At 31.3% G+C, this 11,027-nt stretch overlaps 2 long non-coding RNA genes and 1 pseudogene across 3 annotated transcripts; 2 read left to right on the top strand and 1 right to left on the bottom strand.

The window, feature by feature from the left end:
• The first annotated feature begins 5,047 nt into the window (after positions 1 to 5,047).
• LOC107934608 (uncharacterized) lies at positions 5,048 to 6,232 on the top strand. 2 transcript variants are annotated; one of them, XR_001693964.2, is made up of 4 exons: positions 5,048 to 5,320; positions 5,393 to 5,466; positions 5,564 to 5,626; positions 5,748 to 6,232. It is a non-coding gene; the product is annotated as an uncharacterized lncRNA (long non-coding RNA). The 2 variants fall into 2 exon arrangements; XR_001693963.2 differs by having other exon boundaries at positions 5,074 to 5,320; positions 5,725 to 6,232.
• LOC107934606 (phototropin-2-like) lies at positions 5,697 to 10,237 on the bottom strand (annotated as a pseudogene).
• Positions 10,238 to 10,245: 8 nt separating this feature from the next.
• On the top strand, positions 10,246 to 11,019 carry LOC121223537 (uncharacterized). The gene is made up of 2 exons (XR_005920859.1): positions 10,246 to 10,334; positions 10,454 to 11,019. It is a non-coding gene; the product is annotated as an uncharacterized lncRNA (long non-coding RNA).
• The last annotated feature ends 8 nt before the right edge of the window (positions 11,020 to 11,027 follow it).

Here is an 11,027-nt window from a genome sequence, read left to right as displayed (position 1 = left end):
GGTAGAATGCTACATTTATTTACTCATTATTATGAAATTATTAATTTTTTATTTTTTTAAAGAAAAAGAAAAATATAATATCTAGCTGAAATAAATCATATACTAGATTGTCACGTAAGCAGTTAATTATTTTTTTAATTTAAAATTCCAATAATATATATAAAAAAGTATTTTAAAAAGTATTAAAATTATAAAAACATATTTATAATACCTTTTAATTTTTAAAAATTTATTAATTGTTAACGTGACATACATATGGTAATCCACGTGTATATACCATATGTATGTCAAGTCAGTAAAGTTAACTAACGTTAACTTTTTCAACCATTTTAGGATAACTTGACAAAAAATATAAATTTAAAGGTTAAAAAAGATAATAAAAAAATTAAATAAAAAGCTAAAATAATTTTTTTGTAAAGTTAGAGAGTTAAAAAGTCATTATACTTTTTTTTCAAACTATTGATGATACTTTATACGTAAGTGCATGTACATTTGCCCCATGATTGTTATTTTTATAAATTCACCATAAAAATTAATTTAATGTATAGAGATTTTTTTTTGTCATATTTGAGGTTGACTATTGTAGCGATGGGATTAAAACTAATTGTGAAATATATATTTAAACTCAAATGTAAATGTTGTGATAGAACGTGTTTAGGAAGTAACTACTAAATAATAATTGAAAATATCAATGTTATGTTTATATTAAAAAATAATTAAAATTATATTTTATATTAAATTATAAAATATACATAAAAATTGTATATTTTAATTTTTTATTAAATTAGTAGTTAAAATCACTTAAAATTTTTATTTCATTATTATTTTCTTTCAAACTTTTATTTTTGAATTTTTTATACCGGCAATATTTTAATTATGTTCCACAATTTGAATAATATTTATTACATAAAATAAAAATATATAAAATCATGTTCAATACGTATAATATTAAAAATTAGTATATAAAAAATAATTGTGTTATTTCTTCAAAATTATTAATATATATATATATATCTTTGAAGTGATAAAAAAAATGGAAACTACATAAGAGCTTATGTGTGTTGTCTTCTTCTTTATCATACTTGAAATCTTTTTAGGGGCTAAAATTAAATTGTAATTTTTGCAATAGAAAAAATGTAATTTCACCATTTTACTAACTTATATATTTATAATTTTTAAAAATTAAATCTAACTTTTATCATTTTTAGAAGGCCAAAGTACAATTTTACATTTATTAATTTTTTAAAGGGCTTAAATAAAAAAAATTCTATTTTAGAAAAGATCAGAGCCCTGTCAACCCCTAATTACTACGCCCTTGACTTGAAAGTACTTATAAAGGTCTATCATGGCACAAGGCAAAATTCCAAGCATCTAATTGTTATTTTCTCCCTTTGTTTTCCTTATAACAAGAGTATAGTAAAATAGTAATAGAGACAGTAACAATTATCATAAAATATAATTATAGACATGATAATCATTGTCACCAAAAATACCAAAGTTAAATTTTGTGGGTGAAAGAAGTGGAAATGAGATATTAGTGCTTACAAATTAAGCGAATTCGACTCAAAAGAAAAATTCAAATTCGATTCGGTAGTTATTGAGTTGGGTTTAAGCTATTGATTTAGTCGAATTTTAGTTTAGTATATTCTAATGACTCACTAATGTTATTACTTTTTATTTTTATTTTTAATATATATTTTATATATTTTATCTTATTAAATTGCACTACAAGTTTATCTAATTTAAATAACTCATATCTTGAACTGAAATCAAACTCGAACTTAAAAATAGATATTTAATTTTAACTCAAAGAATTCGTACTCGGCTCAATGAAGCTTTAGAAAGACTTGAATGCATGTGCCTGAACCTAAAGTGAATTCCATGGGATTTGTCTCTTTCTTCTCTTTTCTTTCATAGTCTTTTCATTAATTTCATTTATTTCTACAGGGACAAATTTTGCCGAAGTTGATGTAATTGTGCAGAGCACCCCAAATGTCATCATCCCAACTTTGTCTCCATTGAGAAATTTTTAAAATTTTAAATTAATAAAAATAAAATTATATTTTAATCTTTAAAAATAATAAAATTTTAATTTAATCTTAATTTCAGCCAATCAACATTATTCTCATTTAATTGTACTACTAGGTGGGTGGATGGTAACATCTTTAAAATACTGTCTCTGCGTGTATGAACCCACATCTGTGTCTCATCTTGTCGGAATCATTCTCATTTTAGTCCTCCTCTTGCAATAACCAAACATCTTTGTGCTTGATTTCAGTTTGTGACAATTTCTTTTAAAGTAGATTTTCAAAAAGCATACGATTATATATAATGACAATTTCTTAACTTGGTTATGAATAAAATAGATAATTGTCAAATTTTAATATATAATAATCCCTATAGGAGCAATCAAGTTTTAATAAATATGTATTGTTAACCCAAATGATAGGGAAATAAAAGGGAAAGAGTGTAATAAATTTAGTTCAATCTAGACCTATTTATGGGTAGGGTTTTTTGTCAAATTTAAAAATATTTTGAGGGTTTAGGTAAATATATTAGTTTTAAAAAATAGGTTTCCGAAAAAAAAGGCATGCATAAAATATGAATTGGGATTGAGATTGAGATTGAACATTTAAAGCCTAAGTTTGACCCGATCCATTTTTTTAGTTTGTAATGTTTTATATTACGTTATTTTTATATGTTATGTAATTTGTAACAAATAAAAATTAAATTTATATACTATTATAATGTTAAGATGACTATATATAAAATTTCAATAAAAATATATACATAATTATTAAATATCAAGTTAAAAATAATATAAATATATTTTAATTTTTTTTAAAATAGTATGGTGGGTCTAAAATGGACATGAATTAACCACATACAAATTTGGACGAACTTAAAAGCAAAATTTTAGACTTATATTTTGACTCAAACTAAATTTAGACAAATATAAAATGAATTAATATCATACTTAAGCTTGACTCATGATAAACTCTAATTTAATTTTACAAGTCTACATTTTGAAATAATATTTTAATGAATTCTATTTATGTATATTAAAGTAATTAAAATGCACTCCTAATCAAATAGATGTAAGCAATATTGATGATGATATAAGTAATGATTTTCCATTCAACTCCACAATAGCCTAATCACAACACATCCCTATGAAACTGACATAAACCCAATATCTCCCTCCACATGTTCTTTGCAAAATTAAAGCCAAAATTTGCAATCACACCTGATTTTAAGTCCAAAAGAAATTATGTAACTCCTCAATAGCTCTCTGTGCCACATTTGTAGTCACCCTTGATATTAAGTCCAAAAGAAATTAACTTTTTCTTTTATAGGCAACTTCTCCCATTTTGGGATATCACAAATCAACCTCTCTTAATTTATTTTTTATATATTACATACACAAATAATTATAATAATTTAATATAATATATATCTGTATTAATTTTTTTAAAAGTATATAATTGAATTAAAATCAAAGTTTCATGTATATATATGAACCACAATTCAAGTTTCATGTGGATAATTGCACCAAATTAAAATTCATGTATCAAATTGCACATTGAACCAAAATTCATGTATAAATTTAGTTATCCTTAATAATAATAAAAAATCAAAAACTTCGACCCTTTACTAATAAATATATGTATATTTTAAGGAAAAATTAAATGCTACTACTATTAATAGCAAAAATGTCTTGACTTGTATATATTTGGAAAATTTTCAATTATGTATAGTGTCTCAATAAGTATAAATGAAAGCGTGTAATTAATCAAAAGTTATATCTTTTGATTATTGATCAAGAATTATAACTATCTATAATAATGAGTTATATTCCTGACAAAGAATTATAACTATTCAAGCAAACTTGAATAATTATATATCTTTTAGAAAAAATCACCTATTAAAAGTTATGTCTCTTAAATTCCTATAAATAGGAGTAGAATTTCATTTAAAAAATATACCCAAAAAAGGTTCTCAATAATTCCTTCTACTATTCTTACATATTTTACCATTCTTAGATTGCTCTATAAAATAATATTGCTGAATTTTTTTTATAAAAATTGATTTTCTTGTTATACTCTGTTTAGTTCTTAGTGGACTATTTTCGTTAATGTAAAACGCTCATAGCCACTGGGGTTCATGTATCTCGAGGTTCATTTACTTTAAACTCATTTGCACATAGAGTAGGGGGTGAATAGAAAGATAATTATTGAGCATTGTCCTATTGCTTCTTTTCTCTGTTCAAATTGTTGTTCATGTGTTCAAGATTTTCGTCATCGAAGTTCTACACTAATAGTATGGAGAGATGGTTAAAACTTTTATCAAACACTTATTTAACACAAATTCGAACCATATTACCTTATTTTTATTCTTAATATTATATAAAAAAATTAATAACAAATAAAATTAACAGACTTATCAATATAAAAAACATTATTAATAAGAGTATAGTATAATAGTAATGGATAGTAACAATTGTCATTAATGTAATTATAGGCATGATAATAATAACTGTTACGAAGTTACCAAAAAGGAAAAAATGAAGCTAAATTTCATGGGTGGGAGAGGCATAAATGAGATTTTAATGTTAATAAGTTAAATGAATTTAACTAAAAATAAATTCAAATTCGATTCGATAATTATTGAGTTCAGTTTAAATTATCGATCTAATTAAATTTGAGTTTAGAAATATATATTATATATTTTTATCTTATTAAATTAAATTACGAGTATTCAAACTCAGCTCAATTACACTAAGCAAGTGGGAAAAGTTACGAAGACAAGAATGCATTGGCCTCAATCGAAACACCTTGGATTCCATGGGATTTGTCTCTTTCTTCTCTTTTCTTTCATAGCTTTTTCATTAATTTCAATTATTTGTAGGGATCGAGACTGACAAATTTTGCCCAAGTTGATGTAATTGTGCAGAGCACCCGATCATCCCAACTTTGTCTCCATTGAGAAATTTGTGTCAAACATTTCCCACCAATCAACATTATTTTCATTTAATTATACTACTTGCTGGGTGGATGCTAACATTTATAAAACTTCTTAGTCTCCGCGTGTATTCATTTTCATTCTCCGGAGTGTCGGCATCTTCCGGAGTGGATTCAACATCTAACAAATCTGCAAATTCTTTCTCTTGTTGATTGGCCCAATTTAACGTCGCTTCCGGATGAGATGCGCTGCCTAACCAATTTGCAACAGTTAAATATACACGAGGTTCCTCAGTTAGAAGAAAGGTGTCTGAAGGACATTGGTGCCGATTGGTATAAGATTGCTCACATACCTTCAGGTTGGTCTTTTCATTAATTTCCTTATTGAAATACTACACATTTTCCATAATATTTTTGTTAATTTTGCGCAGTAACCCATTGGCCTGGTGTTGGATATATCTGAAAAGCATTTGACAACTTTAAGAAATTAGATGCAGAAAAAGAGGTTGTAATTACTTAAATGGTTTACATTTTTAAATCATAAAATCTCACAATTTCAGATGATCTAATATAACCCGCTAACAAAGCTTCTTCTTTTTCAGCATGTGTTCAATGGAAGAGCCAAAAAACAGGACATGCGTTCTTCATCAGCTGACCTGTCCATGGTATTGTACTCCCATGAAATCCTCCTCTCTATGCACATGTGTTCTTTCTTTTCTTCGTTGAAGAGTCCCTCTGATGATCTAATCCTAATTTCTGCTAGATTTTGGCTCTCTTTTTCGGCAGAGCACAGCATATATTACAAGAAGCAGAGGCCATACTTTCAACTACGATTTTTTCATCTGCCAAAAATATTCCAACTCAAGAAAAATGGTAATATATGGTTCCCATGCCATTGACAGATTTTCTTGGAGTCGTGTTGGAGAGAGCTTACTGCTGCATAAAACCTGAAACATACATGAAATGTCAGATATCCAAGTGATTTAAACATGATTCAGTCATATTCACTTGTAAAATACTAGGATTCGGTCATAGTAGCCGGGTGATACCTTGCAGATTCTTCCTTGAAAAGTTTCATAGGCTGCTTATCAAGCAAGTTAAATAACTCACCACCAGGACAAAAGTCTGTTATCAAACAAACGTGGATGGGAGTCTGTGGAGATATAAGAAATCATTAGTACAGAACTTCGATACCAGACAATCATGTATTTTAACTAGATTCAAATGAGATTGGTTTGAAGTTTTTGTTAAAAAAAAATTGTTGTTTGAAACTTGCAGACAAAATTGGGTTTGAAAGTTTTTCTTAAGATTTTCTGATGGCGAAAAAATAAAGAGAAAAGTGTATATATATAGCAACTTGTTTAGGGGAAACTAAGAATTTGAGAAAAAAAAAACCTGAAAAGAACTGTATAATGAGGGAAGAAATGGATGATCCAGGAGTGAGCTGATTTCCCTTTCAACGCATGCTCGATGAACCTGCACAATTTACTCAGTGAGTCAGTTCTTGAACACTCAAATGTGCATTATCAATCCCAAAAGCTTCCATCAACATTCATATACATAATCCACAATGTAAACAAAAGACAACATGAGTTATTATAGCAAATTTTTATAGATTTTAAATATGTCTATGTCTGAATCCACATACAATAAGCAGACCTTGTTTCGATTCAACATCATTGACTTCTCCATTGCCTTCATAGCAAATAATTCCCCAGTACCTTTCAGTTCCACCAGATGAACACTGCAACCCAGTAGTTTTAGACATGGAAATCAACTAAGAATTCACCCCATAAATAATGATTTGAGGGTTAAAAAACAATCTGCACTTCTAACACTACCTTCCAGTGTCACCACAGCCCAAGGGTTTTATGGGTTTAAAATGATGCAACCCAATTTTTTCACCACGAGAAGTGATCTGTTAAAACAAAACCAAAACCCCCAAATCATTTATCAGAGACTTCATCCAAGAAGAAATAATGAGTTAAGAAAATTTTCAATTTGGAAAAAGGGTACCTTCTGAATTGCTAGCCAAGAAGAACTATGTCTTTTATGAGGCCTTGGAAAGACTGGCTGAGAATGGAGAGCCCACAAATCTTCTGGTCTCTGAATATATATATATATATATATAATATCATTTTTACATGGATTACTAAGGCAATGAATGCTATTAATATTCCTAAGAGAAAGAAATAAATACCTTACCAAATTGGCATCAGGAAGTTCTCTAACTGCTTCATCTACATTTTCTGCTGTGGCTTTCACCTGATATCAGAACATCAAATCACTACAAGTTATTACCTACCTTACCTAACTCCCGGGTATGTGTTTGACATGATTATGTTCAATGATTACATACCAACTTAGCACTTTGTAGCTCCGTCTGCTCAGAGAGGCGGTTTTGTAGGGGTTCAACATGACCATTTCCATCAAGTTGGACGCCTATGAAATATTGAATCTCTCCCTGTAAGCCACCAAGATTTTCACACAATAATACGTTAGAAGAATGACACTAAAATAATAACACCAACATCTCAAAATCTGCATACATATCAGATGTAACTTTTAACCACCTTATGATCACGCATAGGTTGCAAATGAAATAAGTTCCAGAATTTCTTGCCTGCAAGTCATATCATACAAACTGTAACAATTCAGTCAAATGATGTTTCTTAATAGTATGCATATATGTATATATTTGTACGAACCGCTCTTTGTGTAGTTGATCAACTGAACGGTGATTTCCTTTAGTTCTCTAATAGCATCTCTTATCCTTGAGACAGTCGCTTGATCAGTTTCAGGTTCTTGAAGAAACCTGTAAAAAGAAAAAGTCATGTAGTTGTTTTAATATGTTCCTCTGACAATGGAAAACAACATATATCTGACAGTTGATTGAAGTAGATAGATGATGAAATTAACGTAGTACAAATTATATACCTGCAGTTCCTTCCCAAGATTTCCTCTCGTGTATATTCAGTCAATTCAAGAAAGCTATCGGATGCAAATATCTGCAAACATTGTAGTGGTTTTTCAGATACTATATATATAGACTAAGAGCTTTGATATGTGAATTGAAACTGAGTTTTCGGATGAGAAAAATGGTACTGAAAAAGTCTTCCTTACAATGGGATTATCAGGGAGTCTAGGATCTGTGATAACAAAGTTCTTTTCAATACGTTCCAGGGTGGTTGCTAGATCGATCCCTTGGCGTATGTCCCTTTCTCTTTCAGCACGTTCCCAACTGTCGGTGCGTTCAATGTCTTTGGTCATTAGCTCCTCTGGTTCAACAATTGGTTGTTTTTCTTGCTTGGCTGCAGAGCTGGAAGTCCTGCCTTTAAGCCTACAGGAAGATATCATGCATCAGATATACTGATTTATGATTCTCCATGGAGCTAATTGTTAGATGTGTTTGAGTAGCAAAGCTCAAAGCATATCATAGCATGCTTCAAGATAAACAGAATATGAGTAGGCATAATAATGAATATTTGTGGGAACTTAAACCAGAAAGACTCACCCCATTAAGGAAACGCGTGCAGATTTTCGACTTTTCTTGTCAAATTCCTGCATAGGAGTAGCAGTACTGAAGTCGGACTGCGGAGTATTTCTCCCAGGGGTACTAGTGTTCTCAATTTCAGCAGATTGAGGCAGGACATAATCAAGGTTGAATTTTTCGTGCTCTTCAACCTTGTTAGTGGCATCATTACTTATCGTCTGATTGTGAGAGTGAGGGTGTTTCACAGTTTGGACAACCTCTGTCATGGAATCTAAAGCCTTATCCTTCTGGCGAGCTGTTCCAGAATGTGGGGTATTACATGTTAAAAACTGAAATCACACTGTAAAATAACCCCCCCCCCCCCAAACAACTAAAGTATAATTTACCATCATAACGAATCAACGACTGGGGCAGTCCATTAGGTCTCACTGCCTTTTCAACGTACCTTCTGTGTATTTGCTGACCTCCACCTGCATTCTGCATAAAACAGCATTCAATAGCTATGCATGCATTTGGGAAGGAAAAAGATATCCGTATGATGATAAATTATGCAGAAAAGTAAGGAAAACTAACCCAATGAATTTGATGGTTTTCCCATTATCATCTTTTATGGGAGTGACTGTTAGAAGATTCCAGAATGGAGTTCCATCTTTCTTGTAATTCAAGAGCCTGCCGCAATAACTTTTTCCATTCCGAACCGCATATCTAATCCTGGCTACCTCATTTTGGTCTGTTTCTGGCCCTTGTAGAAAACGGCTAAACAACAAATATGGCGATTATAATGATTACATTGCATATCAATTAAGGTTGTACAGTACTTGAAATGATTAGTATTTTACAGCAAGTATAAAAAGAGATGATCTACAATCAATCATGTGCCATTGACTAGCATAGAAAATTGCACTGATTTTGCGCTGCAGAATGGTTGCAGGTTGTCCCATAGGCAGTCAGAAGACTCAGGCCGGCTCCAATATCTGTACATGTTTAGAAGCAAGAACTTACCAGTTTCTTCCTATGACCTCCTTTGTTGAATAGCCGGTTGTGGTGAAAAATCCGCTGCTTGCATACATTATTGGGCAGTCGGGTTTTGTGGCATCAGATACAACAAAAGTTTGCTGCAGGGTAGCTAAAGCATCCTTCACCTCCTGTGACACCCTAGGAAGAGCTCCTTGATCCAGTCCATAACTTGATTCATTTGATGTCCTTGCTGATTCCACTGAAAATTTATCGAACGAGAATTTGGATCGATCACCATCTCCACTCGGCTTCATAGTTTTGCGGGCCACTTTGAAGCTACCTTCTCCAGCATCTGTCTGCAATGCAATACCCCATTCTGCAGTTCTTTCAGCTATGTTTGCTTCAGTTAAAATTCTATGCGAGGACTTTCCATTTGAATCTTTCCCTCCCCCATTCAAGTTTTTGATGGATTCATCAAAGCTTATGTTGCTCGATTTGTTGTCAGCCTCTCCTCCAAAAGCCATGTTCACAGGTTCTTTCCTTGCTTTAGAAACTGCATCCATTGATGATCCTTCCTCTTTCACTTGGGCTTGTGTGCTAGAACCCTCAACTGTATCACTAGATTGTCCAACATTTTGAGTACCTGCTGATTCAAAAACCTCAGTAGATCTCTCTTGCTCTCTACGGTTTGATTGATTGGCAGACGACCCCTGCAGTCCCCCAGCCATCGGTTTCTCTTCAGCTGCATATAATACCAACTCAGAATCAATACAAATGATCCTCAGAAGTAAAATTCAGGGTTCTTTTTCGGCTTATGAATTGAGAAAATTACAGTATAAGGAAACCCTTTCAAAGTCTCTAACTAGATATGCAGGAAAGTTCTAAATTTAATGCAGTTTATAAACACGCAATGTGGTTGTCATGTAAGTAAATTGAATAGGGGGTAGGGGTTAAGAGTTGATAAAAATGGAGGGGGAAGAGGGGGATATTTCACAATATTCTTTGATGCAGGGCACCCCTTTTAACTGTTTGAATTTTGAAGGTTAAATCATGGAAGGATCTTGCTTCAGAATATTTGGTGGTGAGGATGAGGTTGATGCTCTATGTTTGGGAATGGGAGTTTGTTACTATTACAGATTACGATGCCCTATGTTTGGCCCTTTGTTGAACTTGAACTGAAAAAGCATAGAAAATGGCCATTCATGCACATAAATAAAGTTCTGTTTAGCAACCGTAAGTGTTTCTATATTTGGACACTGCTCAGTCTAAATGACATCAATTTTAACATATTCCATGTTCGCATTTATAATTTCCAGGCTTTTGGAACGGTCTCGTTGTTGAAGCATGATAATCGTCGGAGATATTGCATTTGGAAATTTATTATTCCACTTTACACGGAGCTTATGAAGAGTTTGACCAATCCTAGAGCATATGTATAGATGATTTATTTTATGGATGATGTGTGAATTTAAAGAAGCACATATCTTCATAATAGGAGCTATTATTGAGTGACATTGTTATACACCATCCGAGTGTTTATTTTCACTTGCATAGTTAAAAAGAATTGGAAGAGAAATTACTTAACTATACAAAGGTGAGGTTGTATCATGTGTTTG

The sequence above is a fragment of the Gossypium hirsutum genome, chromosome D11 (assembly GCF_007990345.1).
Source record: "Gossypium hirsutum isolate 1008001.06 chromosome D11, Gossypium_hirsutum_v2.1, whole genome shotgun sequence".
Lineage (NCBI taxonomy): Eukaryota > Viridiplantae > Streptophyta > Magnoliopsida > Malvales > Malvaceae > Gossypium > Gossypium hirsutum.
The sequence above is the reverse complement of the archived record's forward strand: the minus strand, read 5'-3'. Positions and strand labels throughout refer to the sequence as shown.